General features: G+C 40.8%; 1 protein-coding gene across 29 annotated transcripts in view; it reads left to right on the forward strand.

The window, feature by feature from the left end:
• Positions 1–21,809, forward strand: part of LOC132597126 (metabotropic glutamate receptor 7-like) — a 303,251-nt gene extending 281,442 nt beyond the window's left edge. For 25 of the 29 annotated variants that reach the window (XM_070045244.1, XM_070045248.1, XM_070045238.1 and 22 more), the window contains 2 exons: positions 12,466–12,609; positions 13,380–14,110. The gene's annotated coding sequence lies outside the window, so the exon portion shown is untranslated. Of the gene's footprint in view, positions 1–12,465; positions 12,610–13,379; positions 14,111–21,582 lie in introns of those variants that run through there. The other 4 variants (XM_070045267.1, XM_070045269.1, XM_070045273.1 and 1 more) reach the window with 2 other exon arrangements.
• The last annotated feature ends 2,210 nt before the right edge of the window (positions 21,810–24,019 follow it).

The raw sequence follows: 24,019 nt of genomic DNA on the forward strand, positions 1-24,019 counted from the left end.
TAAGGCAATCGTGTACTCAAATTGTGAGAGTTCTTGAACTCTTGGTGCCTCTCCAACACAATGTACATGGCTAAATTTCCACAAATAAGTTCACTAATACACCACAAAGATCTCCCTAAGCTTTTATTAAATGTAATGCAAAGTTCTTTCTTTTCATTTTCTGCTTCTACATAGTTAAAATGCTTTTTATCAATGTAAAATGGCTCTTACCTTTTGGCTTCTGTCGTGAGAGTCTTTTGAACTCTGAAACACTGTAGGATATCACCTATAAATGGAATCTAAAACATACAACAATTGAACGAATATAACAAAAAAGAAGGAGAGTCACCGATATAGAGAACAAACTAATGGTTGCCAGTGCGGAGGGGGAGGAGGGGGCAATACAGGGGTGGGGAAGTGAGAGATGTAAACTACTGGGTGTACGACAGGCTCAAGGATGCATTGTACAACCCAGGGAATATAGCCAATATTTTGTAATAACTGTAAATGTAAAGTAACCTTTATAAGGATATAACATTTTTTTTAAAAAGAAATCATACTTAAAATTCGAAACAATTTAAATGTCCATCAACAGGAAAATGCACATATAAATTATTGTATTTCCCTACACGGGAATCCTACGTAGCGAGGAAAGTACATGAACTAGACAGATCTTTACGTGTCAGCATGGATGAACCTAGCAAAGATAACACTAAGTAAAGCAAGTAACAAGAGAAAACAAAATAGAATACGATATGCAGTTTAAGAATACTTAAACATGTAGCCTACATAGAAAGACATCCATGCCACTGACGGAGACCAAGTTCAGAAGAGTGGTTACCCAGGGTCAGCTGGGGAGTGGCTGTGTTTGGGAAAGTGGTCACACCAGAGACTCTTCAACAGGAATGGTAATGTTTCACTTCACACGCTGGCTGGAGGACGGAGGAGTGTCTGCGATGTTATAATGTGAGCACACTGCATGTAAAAGCCATTGCTGACCACATCTAGGGGAACTGATGCGTGGGAGCTGGTAGTGGGTGGAGGCATCCAGAAGGTGGTGGTAGAAGAGGAACGTTGTACACGTAACGCCTAAGGCCTGACCAGAGGACGACCACGGCTCTAGAAACTGGACACAAATCCAACTTCTACGGCCAATCTTAGAAGACAAACTGAGGCATATTTAAAATTTTAACACTTTATGTGCGCAAAAACAGATTCAACTCACGCACCACAAAGCGGAAGAGGTGAGGAGCACTCCAGCCACAGGAGCTGCAGAGATGTTTATTTTAAAAGGGCAGAAGCAAAGCAAGGAAACGAGTGATTTGCTATGGCTTTAACGCCTAGTTGGTGGTTTGTGACTGGGTGTCCTCAGCGGTGTTCGTCACCCTGAGGCGCTGACAGGCTTAGATTTGGGTTGGTTTAAGTAGGCGGCCGCATCGCTAGAGACACCGCAGGCTAACGGCCTCCTTGCAGGGTTAATTTACTAACACCAATTGTCTGAGTCCTTCCTCTTACTCAGTCACTTCACTTCCTACGCCTCACTTTCTCTTCTCTAAAGTGGATATTCAGTAGTAAATTCTCTGTGGAGGTGTCAGGACAAAACAAAGTGATTATTAGGAACCACGATCATGTCCTGAATGCACGGAACACGTCACCGTTTGCCAACCACCGTGTCAAGTCAGCAGAAACGACAGAAATTAAGAGCTCTCCGCAGAAATTCACACACCTGTGCACCAGGTAAGGGACCACAGGCAGACGTTCACTCAGCCTTTCCTGTGTCCCTCACGGAGTTCACGCTCTCTTCTGGGCGGGGCGAGCACAGACACTTTGCGGGAGTTTAACTACTTTTAAAATGCGCTGATACAACCATGTCTCACTTTTGTTTGGATCAGTCAGCAAACGCTTTTTGGAAACCCCAAATTCTCCACACCTCCTACCTTTCGCGCTGCCCTAGTCTCGAAGCTGCCGACACCGCTCCTCAGGCCGCGTCGTCATGGGAGGCGGGTCTGCGTGCTGCTCCTCAAGCCGCGTCGTCAAGGGAGGCGGGTCTGCGTGCGGACGCACGGCGAGCGCGCAGAAGTCCTCGAGCCCCGCCCCCACGGGCCCTCCCGGAGGCTTAAACCGCAGCCGCGCGGCTCGGGAGGGCGTTGATGCCCGCGCCAACACCAGGCCGCGCGTGGGCTCCGGAGCGCGGCATGGAGGGCCCGGCCTAGCTTGGGCCCGTGGCCCTATGTCTTCGGGCCGCAGCCGCCGGGCGGTGGGCGCCCGAGGGGCCGGGAGGCGAGCCGGGACCCACAGGAGGATGTGGGCATCCTGTCTGCAGCCAGCGTCCCCGAGGCCGCGCTCAGGCCATGATCACTCGGTGAAGCTGCGCCCGGACAGCGCGGCCGACTCCTTCTCGCGCTCTGAGGACCTGTGCGCGCTGCAGGACTCGGTGCCTCTGCCCTCCGTGCGGGCTTCCCTGAGGGAGGGCCTGCTGGACTTAACGCCGACTGCCGCCGCGGGTAGACTGGGCGCCGCTCCTGAGCACCCTCTGCCCTTGATCTGTATCCAGAGCTTCTTCCAGCCACGGCTTGTCGAGACAGGTTTGTACTTCCCGCTTCCAGGGGCCTTCGTGTGGGCGGTGAGAAGCGGGGTTTTAAATGGTTAAAGGTGGAGGGTGGGCACTAGAACCGGTGCCCAGTGACCGGGTGTACGTGCACTAGACGGGGCGTGCGGCCTAGGACTCCTGCCAGCTCGGTGACCCCGGCCGAGTGCCTTAAGGCTTCAAGGTCTCAGTGTTCTTATCTGTAGCATGGGCTTCACAGGACCCAGCCTCTGTGGCGGTTACAAGGATGCACTGGGTTAATGCTTCTAGACTCTACAAAGTAGAACACTTAGCACAGTTTGGAGCATCGTTAATTGTTGCACAGATGTTACCTGGTCTGTTGAATGACTTTGCCTGGTACGCACCAAAGCGATTAGGAAATGGATATATCCCAGCTTCATTTCCTTTCCATTCAAACAGGGCTCAGGAAAAAAAAATTTTTTTTCAATAGGTGTATCATATATAGTGGAAAGAGCACCGGTGTCAAGGCAGCTTAGGGTTTGAATTCCAGGGCTGATGCTCTCTGTGGCCTGGACAGGTTTCTTTTGCACTACAATCCCCACACTTGTGAAATGACATTAAAAACCACTCTTTCTGTGGGTTCTTAGAATTAATTAAGCAGGTTATGTGTGTAAAGTATCCTGGCACTTGAATGAGTTGTCAGAACCAAGGGCTGCTGGAGACGATGCTTCTGCCCTAGGTAATCTTCCCTTCTACTGGGCAGCAAGTAAACACAAGCACAGGAGTCAGTGCTCTGGAAGAAGTGAGTTCTGCTGCTACAGAGCACAGAATCTCTTTTTTCTTTGATTTAATTTTTATTCTATATTGGAGGATAGTTGATTTACAATGTTGTGTTAGTTTCAGGTGTACAGTAAAGTGATTCAGTTATACATATATCCATTCCTTTTTAGATTCTTTCCCCGTACAGTTTGTTACAGGATATGGAGTAGAGGTCCCTGTGCTATGCTGTAGGTCCTTGTTGATTATTTTATATATAGTCGTGTGTATATGTTAATGCCAAACTCCTAATGTATCCCTCCCCGCCATCTTTCCCCTTTGCAGAGCACAGAAACTTGGAAGGGCAAGTTCAGGGTAGGATTCTTGGAGGAAGTGCCATCCTTTCTAAGGATGTGTAGAAGCTCCTGGGGTGGCAGGAGAGAGCAGTGTGTGTTGAAGTTTGAGAAATGTAAGAAAATATGGCAAAACTAATGTACAGGACTGGAACTCAGGGTTTGGGAAAGAAATGAGAGTCGATACTGAAAACTTAGCGGGGCCCAACAGAAAGGCGCCTTGTTTGTCCTGTCAGAAGTTTGGATGTTTATCCTGAAGGCTGCGGGAAACACCAAAGAACAGTGATTTGGAATTCTGGTTTAGAGGCTCACTTGGACCTCCATGTGGAAGGCAGTTGATTGGGTGCTGGGTGAATTGTAATCTAAGGGTCCCACTTAAGTTATAAAAGGTGGGACCGGGTTTTGCAGATCTGAGAGAGAATGGGTGAGGCCTGGTGACCAGTTAGAAAAGGGAGGGCAGCAAGCGTGGGTGACAGTTTACAGCTGCATCTTTTTGAGAGATACAGAGCACAGTAGAAAGGGATTGGGGGTGGCGAGAGGATCTTCCTTCATCTTCAGTGCTTTAGAGGGGCCTGGTAGACAGGTCTGGGCCCAAGGTACAGATGTGGGCTTTTGGGAGGACAGGTGTTTGAAGGCATGGTAGAGACTTAGGTTATCCACAAGAATATCCAAAGAATCATAGGTCTGAGAGTTTTTTTAAGTGGGTATATTTGAGGATGTTTATAAGCTGAGAGAAAGTAGCCAACAGAGGAAGGGTGTAAAGATCTAGGAGAGGAAGTGATTGTTCATTTGTTTGTGAAAAGCTGAACACTTATCGTGTGCCTGGCCCATTTCTAGGCACTAGGCACTAGGATCTGGGGTTCACACCATCTGTTATCTCTTCTGCAAGGACAGTTCAATTCATCCCCTGGTGAACAGAAGTCAGATTATTCTTTGCACCCCATTCAGATGTAAGAACTGTTTTGTACCTCTGAAGGGAAGCAAGCTGTATCATTTGGTCACCTGCTGATGATAATAGCATTGGCTGAGACCTGACCGTTTACAATGAAGGCACTTCTGTAGGTAATAAGTTCCAGGAGGGCCCAAACTGAGTATGTCTGTTTCAGCATTTAGCATGGTTTAGCATCTGAGAGGCCGGTACATTATTGGCATATAGTAGACTTAAAAATGAATATTTGTGGATTGTCTGAATGAGTGGATGTGTGTGATTCACATCCTATTTGCAGGTCCTATGCCCTGCAATGGATTTTCAGTGTCAGGTTGTGAAAGTATTTATGACGGGGATTGGCATTGTTCCCTATCTAATGGATAAAGATTACACATGAAAGGACTTTACACTGACATCCTAAAAGCCTCATAGGAATTACTTAACAAAAAAATAAAATTGGATTCTGTATAATTTCTAATTTGTAAGCTGGCCAGAACACTGGTATTTCAGCCAGTCCTCTGGTAGTTCCGATGACGTCCCCATGATCACCCAGGCATAATCAGAATGGCTTTAGGATTTGGGAGCCAAAATGTTCCTCAGTATTTACGGCTTTGCTAGTCCATTTAAGAAAATGGACTATTGAAAAAATAGCTTCAGACACAATATGGCATTTTATGATTTAGCATGAAATCTGAGAAATATAGAGGTTATCGGAAGCCTGCAATGGTAAAGTTCCCTCTGCTATTGAAGTTATTGTCTTTAAACAAAGATTCTACATCACTAATGCTATATATATATATTTTATGATATTCAGGTTAATTTCCAATTCTAAGGAAGTAATTGGTTGGTTGGTATGAGAGATGGTGTGGCTTCCAAAGGTGAAAAGTATTATTTTGTTGTAATTTCCGGCTACCTAAGGATGGGAGAGGCCCAGGACACTGCAGTCAGTATATTATGTGGAGCAGGTTATATTGTGGTTTATTTATGAACTTTTACATGTTTATTTTCTTCTTTGCGGTATGCGGGCCTCTCACTGTTGCGGCCTCTCCCGTTGAGGAGCACAGGCTCCGGACGCACAGGCTCAGCGGCCATGGCTCACGGGCCTAGCCACTCCGCGGCATGTGGGATCTTCCCGGACTGGGGCACGAACCCGTGTCCCCTGCATCGGCAGGCAGACTCTCAACCACTGCGCCACAAGGGAAGCCCACATGTTTATTTTCTATGCAAGTTTGTGTGCTCCTTTTTGAGTTTTGGTAGATAAGTGTTTTGTAACTTTGGAATACTTGGAGTTATATACATATATATATATATATTTTTGTTTAATGTAGTAGTTAAAGCCGTGGAGAGTGTACTAGTCTACCTAGTTCAAATTCTGGCTTTACCCTATGACTTCCCTGTGGCTTCCTCTGCTCACCTATTAAAAAGGAGGATAATAAGACTGCTGTGGTGAGTTACGTACTAAGTGCTATTTAAGCATTTGCTATAATGATTATGTATACTCGAAGGCAAGGAACTTGCCCCTTGATCGTCTCTGTATTCCTAGTGCTTAAGAATTCCTAGTGCTTTCCTAGTGCATTGTCTTAGGATAGAGATAGCTCAGTATAGTTCTTCTCACTATAAAGTACTGTTAACGTTGAAAGTCTTTGCTCGTGTACTAATAATCTATGACATATCTGCTGAGGATAAGGAAAGGAATAGTTTTAAAACTGCAATGGATAACAAAAGATTGTATGATGTAATGCCTTTATTATGTAATTATAAAACTAACAAATGATCATGGTAGAAAATTTGAAAAACTCCTAGACAAAAGAGAGGTCAGCAAAATTTGGAGTAACTTTCAGAGTGTAGAGTTGTCCATGAATATTAGTGCTTTCATATTTTCCAGGACTTTAAGTAGACTCTGCTTCTTAAGAGTCTATTCATGATATTTTACTTTAATGATGTTTTCATCATGGGGACACACACACACAGAAATCTGTCAAAAAAAAAAGGCATGTAAATCACTGATGTTTCAGATAGCCACATGAAATAAAGTGAGAAAGGTCAACAAGCTGAAAGAATGTGGAGTAGCATCTCCTTAATTGCTTACATAACTCTGATAATTACCTCTTTGTGGATAAAGTAATTAATGGGGAATCTAATTCAACAAAAGTGTATGAACTTCAAGCCTTCTCAAAGCCAAGTATTTCTTTCCACAAAAGGTTACTTTCCACGGCCATTCTTCCTTATTACCAGACAGGGAAAGAGTATTGTATGGCAAAGGGTCTTCCTGAAGGAGGGTGCTTCCCACACTGATTGTCATAAATGACTTCGGAATTACTGTTGCTGTATTACCAAAATCTTAAACTAGGATATTTTTGACAAATGCGGTCCTTAGTTAATTTTTAGAGCTACAAACTGTCAGATGGCTCTGAAATAACAATTGTCTGGCTATTCAGGGTGATCACAATATGGTAATGACCTTGAGGTAGCACTAAAAAGCAGGAAGGTGTGAGTCTTCCTTTGGTGCCAGAGTGAAATGCGAGTTGGAGTTGGAGTTGGAAAAGAGGCCCACAACCAAGTGATAGAGAAGGAAATGTGAGGTCATTGGTGAAAAACCAGGTTGAAGTTAAGGTGAAGAGGCATGAGGAAATGGTCAACGGTTACAGTATTACAAAGATCATCAAGAAGCATATCCATGAATGTAGTTTGTATTGCAATCTGCTGAAAAGGAGACACATATCCTGGCCTGTCCTTCATGGAGATTATATTTTATTGATTCTGATAACAGATTATCGTTGAAAAGGGCCTCCTATAAATTATAACCATGCAAAGGCAGCAAGATAATTTATTTTTCTTTATGTATGTGTTTCATTCCTACTCACTTCTCTCTTAGGGGAAGAGAAAATCACACACAAAAAAATGTCAAGTCTCAGCTATTCCTTTTCAAAATATTTTTTTTCCAAATTCCAGTGGAGGCAATAGGTTAACTGTTAAGATTTGTAAGGCTCAAAAAGCTAGATTTTTACAAAGTGTAGCCAAATTTCATTCCATAAATAATAGCTTTGGAAAGAATATGTGGTGATGCAAAGTTGGAAAAAGCTGGTTTTCCTTCCGTGAATGGCTTCACTGTCTTGGGAGAAGAGGCAGAGAAGAAATCAAAGTAATTAAACATAGGGTGAGCTTTCCTGATAGGGGACTCTAGTGCTTTAAAATAGACTAGATAATCCTAGGGATAATCTGAGGGTAGAACAGACCAATGCCTCATTTCCAGTCTGTTACCCTCGAAGAAAACAGTGTATTTCCTTTGAGGTCTTGAGAGGTTTCTCTTCTGCTTTGTTTTGGTTTTGGTTCATTTTGTAATCAACCTTATTAAGGTATCATTTACATACAATAAAATGCAGACATTTTTAGTCAAGGGTTCAGTGACTTTTAATTAATGTATACATTTGTTTAACTACCACCCCCATAAAGATAGATAACAATTCTAAAACCCTAGAAAGTTTCCTCCTAGGCTTTTGCAAAAGTATCCCCATCTCCCACCCCAAGGCCACCACGGATCTGTTTTTTATCTTTAGAGATGACTTTTGCCGAGTTTACAATTTCATGTAAGTTGAATAATACAGTAGGTGCCCTTCTGATCTGGCTTCACTTGCTCAGCATATGGTTTTTGAGATTCATTCACGTTGGGATGTTTTAAACCAGGACTTTAGCCTGGGTGGCTGATGTTGTCTGAAGGCACCTATAGGTACATCTGAGTCTCTGGCATTGTCACTGTCTGTTCTTGGCTCAGTATTTTCAACTTTACTAAGAAGCACAAGGTTGAAGTAAGGAAGATCATTGTCAGTATAATGGAGGTGAAGTGGGTTCTGTTATATAATATTCTCAGCAAAAATTGACCTGCTTGGAACCATTGTGTTGATAATCGACAAGGATTCTCTTCCTCCAAAAGCCTTCATACTATAAACCTTCTAAAGGACGCTGTCCTAGGACCCTTCTTTTAGTTTTCATATTTTGGGAAACATTTCTGGAAAATTCAAATGCTCACAACCTGAAAGAAGCAATTATTCACCTGAAGGCTAACTCTGCTAAAGTTGAGTTGTCTGACCTTTACATGCTGATAGAACCCAAATAGCCTTGCAAAACAATGCTCTCTTATTGGATATAAGCATATAGATTGTTTAAGGTGGACGTGTGTATGCAGTAAAGTGAAAAAACAAAGAATCTTTGAGTTTCCCTTGCTGGTTTTTTTTAGTTTTTCATTTAAGTTTCTATAGTGTATGCTAATGGCTCAGGGAAACCTCAGGTTAGTTTTAGGTCCACTCTTTACGTAAATGTTGAAGTACTCCATACCCACCTTTTTTCTACCTTCCTTCTTTTCTTCCATCTTTCCTTTCTAACTTCTTATAATCCATTATACTTAATCCTGCATTTGCTGAGGTGGCAATTAGTGTAGGAAAATACTGTGAAATTTTGCTGTTCAGAATGCATGTTGACCAAATTCTATATTGAGAAAAGGTCTGAATTCACCCAGAGTAACCCTTTCTCAGAGTCTTTGAATAAACGCCATAGAAACTGGGCTATATATAATATCCTGACAGGTATGTAGAACTCATAGCAATTGCCCTAAAGAGCTTACCTAGCGTAGATGCATATGAATGCATTTAATGATTGTTTTATTGGCAGCAGTGCCAACATACACAGTCTGTTTTGTTTTATATCATTCTCATTACCTGCTGTTTACCACTGTATACATTGCTAATGGCGTGGTTTCTATGGCTTGTGAATTTCACGGCCAAATAATATGTAATTTATTGCACACTTCAGTGTAGAAGATGGAGACTCCATAACTTTTCGTGTGCTCTTTGCCCCTTTGGAAAGTATTACACTGAGATCAGGCAAAGTAATAAATTTATTTCAAATGTGCGTGATAGCTAAACATCAATTAGGACTGATGGGCAATATTTCTTCTTCCAGCAACATAACAGTTTTTAAAGACTAAGCCACTGAACGTGGAGTCACTGAACATGGGACTCAGTTCACTGGGATCCTTCTTAGAAAAATAAAGGACAACTTGAATTGGATTTGTGTGGCTTATTCAAGTAGTAACTAATCAGCTACATCTTGGTGAACTTAATTTGTCACAATCGTTTGGTATTTTATTAACTCCCTTCCCCTTCTTCCCCCGACTCTCAGGAAAACGGATCATGAGTATCTTAAAACATATTAAGTCATCTTCCATCCCTGTTAATCTAACTACAAAAGCACACTTTCCTTATCCAATGTAACTTACTGTCTTTTAGAGTGGCTGGGGTTTTAATTCTCCACAAAATTTAAACCAGCAAAGAGAAACATTTTCAAGGAGCCACCACATGGTAGCGCTTTAGAAAGAAAACTTTAGAATTAAGGGCAACTATATCATTTTATAGCTAAAGCACCTGAGGCCTAAATTAGGAAGGTAACCATCAAGGTCAGGGAAGGGGTGGAAGATCAGGTTTCAAGCTGAGGAAGAGTCTACAGGGACTCAATCTGAGCAGGTCAGAAACTGAAAGGAGACCACAAATGTTCTGGGAAGGCTGGCATCTGGCCTCCAGCGTGGGGTTCAGACAGGGAGTGGGCCCGGGGGGAACTGCGCTTCTGCAGTAGGCAGAGAAATCCACCTCCCCTCCGGAAAGTGCCACTGACATCAGGGAGTTGAGGGGAAAGAGCAATGAATTCCAGTCCACCTGAGAAAGCAGGCCAGTCTGATTAACTCTGAATTTAGGCTTATTTCAGATACTTCTTGAGAAAGAACTTGGACAAGAGCAAGTCCCACGCAGCCTCTTTTAAATCCATGCCCAGTATTTTCTGGTGGAGCTGCTTAAACCCTCCAAGTGACTCCAGTATTTTAATTTCACTCTGTATTTAATTCCGACAGTTCTGTGACTGATTATTTAATGGGCAAATAAGTAGGGTCACAAAAGAGTGTGAATGTATTTTACAGGATGAAGATGGGTGGAGTGGAGCAGTCTGGAACAGGACACCAATAAAAAGGGATCTTGGTAAAGAAGAACGTCTATTAGAAATGGAGAGGAATTTGCAAGGAAATTAGTGCCTGACACCACGCCCTTCTCTCTGCATGTTTAGAAGCTAGTTTCTAATTTTATTTTCATAGGAGATGTGCCTGTGATGAATTGTCTTTTACCTCCACACTATTTGTCACATGGACATATTGTGAAGTTTGTGTGAGAGAAAGCAAGTATTAGAATTTGTTTTGCACGGAGCTATAATCACTTCCTGGAACAATACAGGGTAGAAGGAAAAGGAAAGGAAGGTGGAAACAAAGGAGAAAGACAGCTAATGATGCTGGAGTCTCTCGCTGGGATTTGTGGTATCTCTTTCTGAAACTAGGTACAGAAAGTCAGAACTTGACTGATTGTTTCTTGTTCACGGTTTGTTTTCATTTTTGTTTTTTTTCTTGCTCTCTCATCAGTTACTCCAGCCAGTGCCATGTCAGTTTCAGTTTCAGTAAGCATGCCTGTCTTGTTTCCATTTGCATTATTCATACAAACGTTGATTGAACTAATGACCCCGAGTTATCACGGAAATAAGTGGATAAAACTAAATAAAATCTAACAGCACAAAAGAGTAATAATAAAATATATCAAAAATTAGAATGCATTAAAACAAGTGGAAGAAGAAAAAGTAGTAAAAGAAATTTAAGATCTCAGCATTGCTTGAGAAGCAGTACAAGAGCTAATAAGTCATGGTACATGTGTAACTGCTACTTGTGTAAAAGTAACAAGCTAATATAAGGGAAAATGGAATTTGAAGAAATGTCAAAGGAAGAAATAAGAGCAAAAGGAACACAACAAGGTGGGACAAAGAGTAAACAAGGAGTAAACGGTCTGTAAGAAAATACATTTACTGTAAATACTCAAAGGACAAGGATTATTGAAACAAACAAAAAACCTAATTCTATGCCACCTACAAGAGACAAGAGTCAGATTGAAAATGAAAGGATTCAAAAATTATGTCATAACAACAATAAGTAAAATTGAAGAAGATTTTTTAATGTTAACATAGATTTGAAAGCAAAATGTATCACTGGCGATAAGGCAGGATAATAAAACCCACTGTTACTTTACAAGGAATATATTATAAGTCTAAACTTCAATGCAATATATGAAGGGAAATTCCAAAAATCTAAGTAGAAATAGAAAAATCTAAATTACCTAGATCAGTAACATAGAACCACAACAACGAATCAGCAGATTATAGAAGATCTGAATACCATCATTAAAAACTTGGGCCTAAATTTACATAAAACACTGCACCAACCATGATGGAATATATATATTATGCAGAAATTTTTAGGTGCACATGGCACATTTATAAAATTGCCTATATTCTGGTTATAAAACAAGACTCCGAATAAGCAAGAAATTTAAAACTATATAACCAATATTTTACCAAATAGTTGGATATTTAAAACATACTTCTGATCATTATGTAGGTCAAAGATAAAGTCACAATGGGAATTAGAATTTTATTAATTGGATGGTAATGAAAATATGCCATAACAAAACCTGTGGGTTGCAAATAAAGCTGTGGTCACAGAGAAGTTTATGTATTCCAATTATACTTTCTAAATGTAAAATGGAAAGGAATAAAGCAACTAGAAGATAACCTATCACCCTGAGGTAGGCAGCTCCTGAACTGTACCTGGTGGAGAAGGCAGGGCAGAACTTCAGGAGGCCAGCTGAGAGCACGGTGAACACCATGTCAGGAGCAGTCTCCAAGAAAGAGAATTTAATGTACAAAGGGATGACTAAAATATATTTAAGAGCTAGCACCCTGACCCCTCTTAAGGATGACTTATGTTGCTGGGGGAAAAATAAGAAGTGCTCGATGTAGAAGGTGAATAGCTTTATAATTCCCAGGAGAATCTTTGTACCAGGACCACACAATGAAGAACTTGGAGTCCCCATGGCTAATCCAGCAGAGAGAAAAGGAGAAATAGAGATGCGAGAGAAAATAAAGGGAACTCTTGGTGCAATTCGGTGCTGCTGCAGGCCCAAGTCCAGGTATGTGCTCTCTGTCTCCACATCTTAAATAAAAGCCACCATGTTCCTCAGTCTTTCAGGTACTTAGAATTTCTCTTTAGAACCTGAAAATGGGGTCAGGTTTCCTGTCTGCATTGCTAGAGTACAAAATAGAGGCAGGATGTTTGAAATAGTTCTCCATCTGGCAGAGGAGGCCTTGAAGCTGTGAGCCACTCGCTGCAAACCAGCAGGACATGAAGGATTCTTGAGCAGATCTGAAGCTACTGGGAGGCCTTTGAGGAGTTAAATCCCATAGTAAATACTGTACCTTCAATGGCCCCTTCTCCCTCTCTGTCCAGTCTTCCTCCACTCCCGTGGGGGCCCAAAGGGGTTAAATGAGCACTCTTTGACTTGTACTTGGTGGTCCCAGAACTTGACGTGGGCTTGGAGACTTCCATGAAAAGTCTGCCTTCCATCTACTGGCTTGGGTTTCTTGGGCTTTCTGCTCCAGGCTAATCCCTTCAACCTGCTTTTTCCATTTCTGCCAATAATCCCCCTCTCCAGACCTTCCTAATGCTCTTCTGGGGCGGGGGGAGACTTACTGAGGGCAATGTTTATTTCTAGAGGGAGACGTGACCACATGACTTCACACTGGTCGTCCCCTTGATTATTCAGTTTCTGTCTAGATTAGTCGTGGGTGTTTGTGCACCCCAGCCTCACCCCCAGGAGGCTTTAGAACACTGTCCTTATCTCAGCACTGAGCCTCTATCTAGCCTCCTTCCCTCTCTCTCCTTACCCATCTTTACCCACAGACTCGCAGGCTTTCTGGACCTCTGAGGAAGATAAGCACTTCACAGAACCTCTGCTACAGAACCAAACATATTGAAATGACTCTTTACCAAGATACTGAAACAACAGAAAAAGAATAGATGACGATTGTTTCTCCTGAGGGTTCAGTTACCTAGGGGGCCTTTAGCAATCTTTGATTGATAAATCTAACCTTTCCTTCCTTGGCAATAGTTGATCACACTGTGAGGAAAACAAGTTGGAGAATGGAAAAATAATATTTGGATTTCAATGAAATAATAAAGATGCAGGGGCTATCTTTGACTTTTGCAAGGTGAGAAGAGAGTTTACATTTTGATTATTTGATGGCAGGAATCCCTTTTAAAACAGGGCCAGTCTGCATGATGCATTTAAAAATCAACCTTTTCAAATATAGCCATAACCCCCACAAGATTTCTTGATTTCTCTGGGGTCAAATAAACCATCACATCTCACAGTGGTGCCCTGTATATGAAAGTGATAAACATAACCTGGAAGCACGGCAGTGGCTAAAAATATGGAGCTGGAAGCCATTCGTTGAAATGATGTTTTGCTTTTAATTCATTGCATAAAATGCTAATGTCCAAATTCAGGCAGGTTGATCTTATCAACCATCAAGAGCTTCAACCCTGCTAACAGCTAAGTATGCACTTTTAAACCCTACTTTGACTGCTCCAGAAACTTACTGGGTTTCTTTAATGCCTCTGTTACTATTTCCTTTGTGTCATTTTGTTTTTCTTTAAAAACACAGCTGTGTGATCTTGGGGAAGTTACATTATTTCCTTGAGACTTGGTTGCCTTCTCTGTGCATATCTGGGTATAATTTTAGTATTGCGCAATAGAATTTTTGTTGAAAATGAAAATATTCTATATCTGTACTATGTAAAGCAGTATTCAGTAGCTACATGAAACTAATAAACATGTTTGATATGGCAAATGCAAATGAGGAACTGAATTTTTAATCTTATTTTTACATTTGTTTAAATATAAATAATGCCACGTGGCTAGCATCTCTTGACAGTACAGATCTACAATATTTTAAGGACACTCTCCACTCAAAAACTCTACCATTCATTAACTCAACCTAAATATTTTTGCCCTCTGACAAACAACTTGTTTTCCTCACAGTGTGATCAACTATTGCCAAGGAAGGAAAGGTTAGATTTATCAATCAAAGATTGCTAAAGGCCCCCTAGGTAACTGAACCCTCAGGAGAAACAATCGTCATCTATTCTTTTTCTGTTGTTTCAGTATCTTGGTAAAGAGTCATTTCAATATGTTTGGTTCTGTAGCAGAGGTTCTGTGAAGTGCTTATCTTCCTCAGAGGTCCAGAAAGCCTGCGAGTCTGTGGGTAAAGATGGGTAAGGAGAGAGAGGGAAGGAGGCTAGATAGAGGCTCAGTGCTGAGATAAGGACAGTGTTCTAAAGCCTCCTGGGGGTGAGGCTGGGGTGCACAAACACCCACGACTAATCTAGACAGAAACTGAATAATCAAGGGGACGACCAGTGTGAAGTCATGTGGTCACGTCTCCCTCTAGAAATAAACATTGCCCTCAGTAAGTCTCCCCCCGCCCCAGAAGAGCATTAGGAAGGTCTGGAGAGGGGGATTATTGGCAGAAATGGAAAAAGCAGGTTGAAGGGATTAGCCTGGAGCAGAAAGCCCAAGAAACCCAAGCCAGTAGATGGAAGGCAGACTTTTCATGGAAGTCTCCAAGCCCACGTCAAGTTCTGGGACCACCAAGTACAAGTCAAAGAGTGCTCATTTAACCCCTTTGGGCCCCCACGGGAGTGGAGGAAGACTGGACAGAGAGGGAGAAGGGGCCATTGAAGGTACAGTATTTACTATGGGATTTAACTCCTCAAAGGCCTCCCAGTAGCTTCAGATCTGCTCAAGAATCCTTCATGTCCTGCTGGTTTGCAGCGAGTGGCTCACAGCTTCAAGGCCTCCTCTGCCAGATGGAGAACTATTTCAAACATCCTGCCTCTATTTTGTACTCTAGCAATGCAGACAGGAAACCTGACCCCATTTTCAGGTTCTAAAGAGAAATTCTAAGTACCTGAAAGACTGAGGAACATGGTGGCTTTTATTTAAGATGTGGAGACAGAGAGCACATACCTGGACTTGGGCCTGCAGCAGCACCGAATTGCACCAAGAGTTCCCTTTATTTTCTCTCGCATCTCTATTTCTCCTTTTCTCTCTGCTGGATTAGCCATGGGGACTCCAAGTTCTTCATTGTGTGGTCCTGGTACAAAGATTCTCCTGGGAATTATAAAGCTATTCACCTTCTACATCGAGCACTTCTTATTTTTCCCCCAGCAACATAAGTCATCCTTAAGAGGGGTCAGGGTGCTAGCTCTTAAATATATTTTAGTCATCCCTTTGTACATTAAATTCTCTTTCTTGGAGACTGCTCCTGACATGGTGTTCACCGTGCTCTCAGCTGGCCTCCTGAAGTTCTGCCCTGCCTTCTCCACCAGGTACAGTTCAGGAGCTGCCTACCTCAGGGTGATAGGTTATCTTCTAGTTGCTTTATTCCTTTCCATTTTACATTTAGAAAGTATAATTGGAATACATAAACTTCTCTGTGACCACAGCTTTATTTGCAACCCACAGGTTTTGTTATGGCATATTTTCATTACCATCCAATTAATAAAATTCTAATTCCCATTGTGACTTTATCTTTGACCTACATAATGATCAGAAGTATGTTTTAAATATCCAACTATTTGGTAAAATATTGGTTATATAGTTTTAAATTTCTTGCTTATTCAGAGTCTTGTTTTATAACCAGAATATAGGCAATTTTATAAATGTGCCATGTGCACCTAAAAATTTCTGCATAATATATATATTCCATCATGGTTGGTGCAGTGTTTTATGTAAATTTAGGCCCAAGTTTTTAATGATGGTATTCAGATCTTCTATAATCTGCTGATTTGTTGTTGTGGTTCTATGTTACTGATCTAGGTAATTTAGATTTTTCTATTTCTACTTAGATTTTTGGAATTTCCCTTCATATATTGCATTGAAGTTTAGACTTATAATATATTCCTTGTAAAGTAACAGTGGGTTTTATTATCCTGCCTTATCGCCAGTGATACATTTTGCTTTCAAATCTATGTTAACATTAAAAAATCTTCTTCAATTTTACTTATTGTTGTTATGACATAATTTTTGAATCCTTTCATTTTCAATCTGACTCTTGTCTCTTGTAGGTGGCATAGAATTAGGTTTTTTGTTTGTTTCAATAATCCTTGTCCTTTGAGTATTTACAGTAAATGTATTTTCTTACAGACCGTTTACTCCTTGTTTACTCTTTGTCCCACCTTGTTGTGTTCCTTTTGCTCTTATTTCTTCCTTTGACATTTCTTCAAATTCCATTTTCCCTTATATTAGCTTGTTACTTTTACACAAGTAGCAGTTACACATGTACCATGACTTATTAGCTCTTGTACTGCTTCTCAAGCAATGCTGAGATCTTAAATTTCTTTTACTACTTTTTCTTCTTCCACTTGTTTTAATGCATTCTAATTTTTGATATATTTTATTATTACTCTTTTGTGCTGTTAGATTTTATTTAGTTTTATCCACTTATTTCCGTGATAACTCGGGGTCATTAGTTCAATCAACGTTTGTATGAATAATGCAAATGGAAACAAGACAGGCATGCTTACTGAAACTGAAACTGAAACTGACATGGCACTGGCTGGAGTAACTGATGAGAGAGCAAGAAAAAAAACAAAATGAAAACAAACCGTGAACAAGAAACAATCAGTCAAGTTCTGACTTTCTGTACCTAGTTTCAGAAAGAGATACCACAAATCCCAGCGAGAGACTCCAGCATCATTAGCTGTCTTTCTCCTTTGTTTCCACCTTCCTTTCCTTTTCCTTCTACCCTGTATTGTTCCAGGAAGTGATTATAGCTCCGTGCAAAACAAATTCTAATACTTGCTTTCTCTCACACAAACTTCACAATATGTCCATGTGACAAATAGTGTGGAGGTAAAAGACAATTCATCACAGGCACATCTCCTATGAAAATAAAATTAGAAACTAGCTTCTAAACATGCAGAGAGAAGGGCGTGGTGTCAGGCACTAATTTCCTTGCAAATTCCTCTCCATTTCTAATAGACGTTCTTCTTTACCAAGATCCCTTTTTATTGGTGTCCTGTTCCAGACTGCTCCACTCCACCCATCTTCATCCTGTAAAATACATTCACACTCTTTTGTGACCCTACTTATTTGCCCATTAAATAATCAGTCACAGAACTGTCGGAATTAAATACAGAGTGAAATTAAAATACTGGAGTCACTTGGAGGGTTTAAGCAGCTCCACCAGAAAATACTGGGCATGGATTTAAAAGAGACTGCGTGGGACTTGCTCTTGTCCAAGTTCTTTCTCAAGAAGTATCTGAAATAAGCCTAAATTCAGAGTTAATCAGACTGGCCTGCTTTCTCAGGTGGACTGGAATTCATTGCTCTTTCCCCTCAACTCCCTGATGTCAGTGGCACTTTCCGGAGGGGAGGTGGACTTCTCTGCCTACTGCAGAAGCGCAGTTCCCCCGGGGCCCACTCCCTGTCTGAACCCCACACTGGAGGCCAGATGCCAGCCTTCCCAGAACATTTGTGGTCTCCTTTCAGTTTCTAACCTGCTCAGATTGAGTCCCTGTAGACTCTTCCTCAGCTTGAAACCTGATCTTCCACCCCTTCCCTGACCTTGATGGTTACCTTCCTAATTTAGGCCTCAGGTGCTTTAGCTATAAAATGATATAGTTGCCCTTAATTCTAAAGTTTTCTTTCTAAAGCGCTACCATGTGGTGGCTCCTTGAAAATGTTTCTCTTTGCTGGTTTAAATTTTGTGGAGAATTAAAACCCCAGCCACTCTAAAAGACAGTAAGTTACATTGGATAAGGAAAGTGTGCTTTTGTAGTTAGATTAACAGGGATGGAAGATGACTTAATATGTTTTAAGATACTCATGATCCGTTCTCCTGAGAGTCGGGGGAAGAAGGGGAAGGGAGTTAATAAAATACCAAACGATTGTGACAAATTAAGTTCACCAAGATGTAGCTGATTAGTTACTACTTGAATAAGCCACACAAATCCAATTCAAGTTGTCCTTTATTTTTCTAAGAAGGATCCCAGTGAACTGAGTCCCATGTTCAGTGACTCCACGTTCAGTGGCTTAGTCTTTAAAAACTGTTATGTTGCTGGAAGAAGAAATATTGCCCATCAGTCCTAATTGATGTTTAGCTATCACGCACATTTGAAATAAATTTATTACTTTGCCTGATCTCAGTGTAATACTTTCCAAAGGGGCAAAGAGCACACGAAAAGTTATGGAGTCTCCATCTTCTACACTGAAGTGTGCAATAAATTACATATTATTTGGCCGTGAAATTCACAAGCCATAGAAACCACGCCATTAGCAATGTATACAGTGGTAAACAGCAGGTAATGAGAATGATATAAAACAAAACAGACTGTGTATGTTGGCACTGCTGCCAATAAAACAATCATTAAATGCATTCATATGCATCTACGCTAGGTAAGCTCTTTAGGGCAATTGCTATGAGTTCTACATACCTGTCAGGATATTATATATAGCCCAGTTTCTATGGCGTTTATTCAAAGACTCTGAGAAAGGGTTACTCTGGGTGAATTCAGACCTTTTCTCAATATAGAATTTGGTCAACATGCATTCTGAACAGCAAAATTTCACAGTATTTTCCTACACTAATTGCCACCTCAGCAAATGCAGGATTAAGTATAATGGATTATAAGAAGTTAGAAAGGAAAGATGGAAGAAAAGAAGGAAGGTAGAAAAAAGGTGGGTATGGAGTACTTCAACATTTACGTAAAGAGTGGACCTAAAACTAACCTGAGGTTTCCCTGAGCCATTAGCATACACTATAGAAACTTAAATGAAAAACTAAAAAAAACCAGCAAGGGAAACTCAAAGATTCTTTGTTTTTTCACTTTACTGCATACACACGTCCACCTTAAACAATCTATATGCTTATATCCAATAAGAGAGCATTGTTTTGCAAGGCTATTTGGGTTCTATCAGCATGTAAAGGTCAGACAACTCAACTTTAGCAGAGTTAGCCTTCAGGTGAATAATTGCTTCTTTCAGGTTGTGAGCATTTGAATTTTCCAGAAATGTTTCCCAAAATATGAAAACTAAAAGAAGGGTCCTAGGACAGCGTCCTTTAGAAGGTTTATAGTATGAAGGCTTTTGGAGGAAGAGAATCCTTGTCGATTATCAACACAATGATTCCAAGCAGGTCAATTTTTGCTGAGAATATTATATAACAGAACCCACTTCACCTCCATTATACTGACAATGATCTTCCTTACTTCAACCTTGTGCTTCTTAGTAAAGTTGAAAATACTGAGCCAAGAACAGACAGTGACAATGCCAGAGACTCAGATGTACCTATAGGTGCCTTCAGACAACATCAGCCACCCAGGCTAAAGTCCTGGTTTAAAACATCCCAACGTGAATGAATCTCAAAAACCATATGCTGAGCAAGTGAAGCCAGATCAGAAGGGCACCTACTGTATTATTCAACTTACATGAAATTGTAAACTCGGCAAAAGTCATCTCTAAAGATAAAAAACAGATCCGTGGTGGCCTTGGGGTGGGAGATGGGGATACTTTTGCAAAAGCCTAGGAGGAAACTTTCTAGGGTTTTAGAATTGTTATCTATCTTTATGGGGGTGGTAGTTAAACAAATGTATACATTAATTAAAAGTCACTGAACCCTTGACTAAAAATGTCTGCATTTTATTGTATGTAAATGATACCTTAATAAGGTTGATTACAAAATGAACCAAAACCAAAACAAAGCAGAAGAGAAACCTCTCAAGACCTCAAAGGAAATACACTGTTTTCTTCGAGGGTAACAGACTGGAAATGAGGCATTGGTCTGTTCTACCCTCAGATTATCCCTAGGATTATCTAGTCTATTTTAAAGCACTAGAGTCCCCTATCAGGAAAGCTCACCCTATGTTTAATTACTTTGATTTCTTCTCTGCCTCTTCTCCCAAGACAGTGAAGCCATTCACGGAAGGAAAACCAGCTTTTTCCAACTTTGCATCACCACATATTCTTTCCAAAGCTATTATTTATGGAATGAAATTTGGCTACACTTTGTAAAAATCTAGCTTTTTGAGCCTTACAAATCTTAACAGTTAACCTATTGCCTCCACTGGAATTTGGAAAAAAAATATTTTGAAAAGGAATAGCTGAGACTTGACATTTTTTTGTGTGTGATTTTCTCTTCCCCTAAGAGAGAAGTGAGTAGGAATGAAACACATACATAAAGAAAAATAAATTATCTTGCTGCCTTTGCATGGTTATAATTTATAGGAGGCCCTTTTCAACGATAATCTGTTATCAGAATCAATAAAATATAATCTCCATGAAGGACAGGCCAGGATATGTGTCTCCTTTTCAGCAGATTGCAATACAAACTACATTCATGGATATGCTTCTTGATGATCTTTGTAATACTGTAACCGTTGACCATTTCCTCATGCCTCTTCACCTTAACTTCAACCTGGTTTTTCACCAATGACCTCACATTTCCTTCTCTATCACTTGGTTGTGGGCCTCTTTTCCAACTCCAACTCCAACTCGCATTTCACTCTGGCACCAAAGGAAGACTCACACCTTCCTGCTTTTTAGTGCTACCTCAAGGTCATTACCATATTGTGATCACCCTGAATAGCCAGACAATTGTTATTTCAGAGCCATCTGACAGTTTGTAGCTCTAAAAATTAACTAAGGACCGCATTTGTCAAAAATATCCTAGTTTAAGATTTTGGTAATACAGCAACAGTAATTCCGAAGTCATTTATGACAATCAGTGTGGGAAGCACCCTCCTTCAGGAAGACCCTTTGCCATACAATACTCTTTCCCTGTCTGGTAATAAGGAAGAATGGCCGTGGAAAGTAACCTTTTGTGGAAAGAAATACTTGGCTTTGAGAAGGCTTGAAGTTCATACACTTTTGTTGAATTAGATTCCCCATTAATTACTTTATCCACAAAGAGGTAATTATCAGAGTTATGTAAGCAATTAAGGAGATGCTACTCCACATTCTTTCAGCTTGTTGACCTTTCTCACTTTATTTCATGTGGCTATCTGAAACATCAGTGATTTACATGCCTTTTTTTTTTGACAGATTTCTGTGTGTGTGTGTCCCCATGATGAAAACATCATTAAAGTAAAATATCATGAATAGACTCTTAAGAAGCAGAGTCTACTTAAAGTCCTGGAAAATATGAAAGCACTAATATTCATGGACAACTCTACACTCTGAAAGTTACTCCAAATTTTGCTGACCTCTCTTTTGTCTAGGAGTTTTTCAAATTTTCTACCATGATCATTTGTTAGTTTTATAATTACATAATAAAGGCATTACATCATACAATCTTTTGTTATCCATTGCAGTTTTAAAACTATTCCTTTCCTTATCCTCAGCAGATATGTCATAGATTATTAGTACACGAGCAAAGACTTTCAACGTTAACAGTACTTTATAGTGAGAAGAACTATACTGAGCTATCTCTATCCTAAGACAATGCACTAGGAAAGCACTAGGAATTCTTAAGCACTAGGAATACAGAGACGATCAAGGGGCAAGTTCCTTGCCTTCGAGTATACATAATCATTATAGCAAATGCTTAAATAGCACTTAGTACGTAACTCACCACAGCAGTCTTATTATCCTCCTTTTTAATAGGTGAGCAGAGGAAGCCACAGGGAAGTCATAGGGTAAAGCCAGAATTTGAACTAGGTAGACTAGTACACTCTCCACGGCTTTAACTACTACATTAAACAAAAATATATATATATATATGTATATAACTCCAAGTATTCCAAAGTTACAAAACACTTATCTACCAAAACTCAAAAAGGAGCACACAAACTTGCATAGAAAATAAACATGTGGGCTTCCCTTGTGGCGCAGTGGTTGAGAGTCTGCCTGCCGATGCAGGGGACACGGGTTCGTGCCCCAGTCCGGGAAGATCCCACATGCCGCGGAGTGGCTAGGCCCGTGAGCCATGGCCGCTGAGCCTGTGCGTCCGGAGCCTGTGCTCCTCAACGGGAGAGGCCGCAACAGTGAGAGGCCCGCATACCGCAAAGAAGAAAATAAACATGTAAAAGTTCATAAATAAACCACAATATAACCTGCTCCACATAATATACTGACTGCAGTGTCCTGGGCCTCTCCCATCCTTAGGTAGCCGGAAATTACAACAAAATAATACTTTTCACCTTTGGAAGCCACACCATCTCTCATACCAACCAACCAATTACTTCCTTAGAATTGGAAATTAACCTGAATATCATAAAATATATATATATAGCATTAGTGATGTAGAATCTTTGTTTAAAGACAATAACTTCAATAGCAGAGGGAACTTTACCATTGCAGGCTTCCGATAACCTCTATATTTCTCAGATTTCATGCTAAATCATAAAATGCCATATTGTGTCTGAAGCTATTTTTTCAATAGTCCATTTTCTTAAATGGACTAGCAAAGCCGTAAATACTGAGGAACATTTTGGCTCCCAAATCCTAAAGCCATTCTGATTATGCCTGGGTGATCATGGGGACGTCATCGGAACTACCAGAGGACTGGCTGAAATACCAGTGTTCTGGCCAGCTTACAAATTAGAAATTATACAGAATCCAATTTTATTTTTTTGTTAAGTAATTCCTATGAGGCTTTTAGGATGTCAGTGTAAAGTCCTTTCATGTATAACCTTTATCCATTAGATAGGGAACAATGCCAATCCCCGTCATAAATACTTTCACAACCTGACACTGAAAATCCATTGCAGGGCATAGGACCTGCAAATAGGATGTGAATCACACACATCCACTCATTCAGACAATCCACAAATATTCATTTTTAAGTCTACTATATGCCAATAATGTACCGGCCTCTCAGATGCTAAACCATGCTAAATGCTGAAACAGACATACTCAGTTTGGGCCCTCCTGGAACTTATTACCTACAGAAGTGCCTTCATTGTAAACGGTCAGGTCTCAGCCAATGCTATTATCATCAGCAGGTGACCAAATGATACAGCTTGCTTCCCTTCAGAGGTACAAAACAGTTCTTACATCTGAATGGGGTGCAAAGAATAATCTGACTTCTGTTCACCAGGGGATGAATTGAACTGTCCTTGCAGAAGAGATAACAGATGGTGTGAACCCCAGATCCTAGTGCCTAGTGCCTAGAAATGGGCCAGGCACACGATAAGTGTTCAGCTTTTCACAAACAAATGAACAATCACTTCCTCTCCTAGATCTTTACACCCTTCCTCTGTTGGCTACTTTCTCTCAGCTTATAAACATCCTCAAATATACCCACTTAAAAAAACTCTCAGACCTATGATTCTTTGGATATTCTTGTGGATAACCTAAGTCTCTACCATGCCTTCAAACACCTGTCCTCCCAAAAGCCCACATCTGTACCTTGGGCCCAGACCTGTCTACCAGGCCCCTCTAAAGCACTGAAGATGAAGGAAGATCCTCTCGCCACCCCCAATCCCTTTCTACTGTGCTCTGTATCTCTCAAAAAGATGCAGCTGTAAACTGTCACCCA

Source organism: Globicephala melas, chromosome 3 (assembly GCF_963455315.2).
Source record: "Globicephala melas chromosome 3, mGloMel1.2, whole genome shotgun sequence".
In the NCBI taxonomy this organism is placed as follows: Eukaryota; Metazoa; Chordata; class Mammalia; order Artiodactyla; family Delphinidae; genus Globicephala; species Globicephala melas.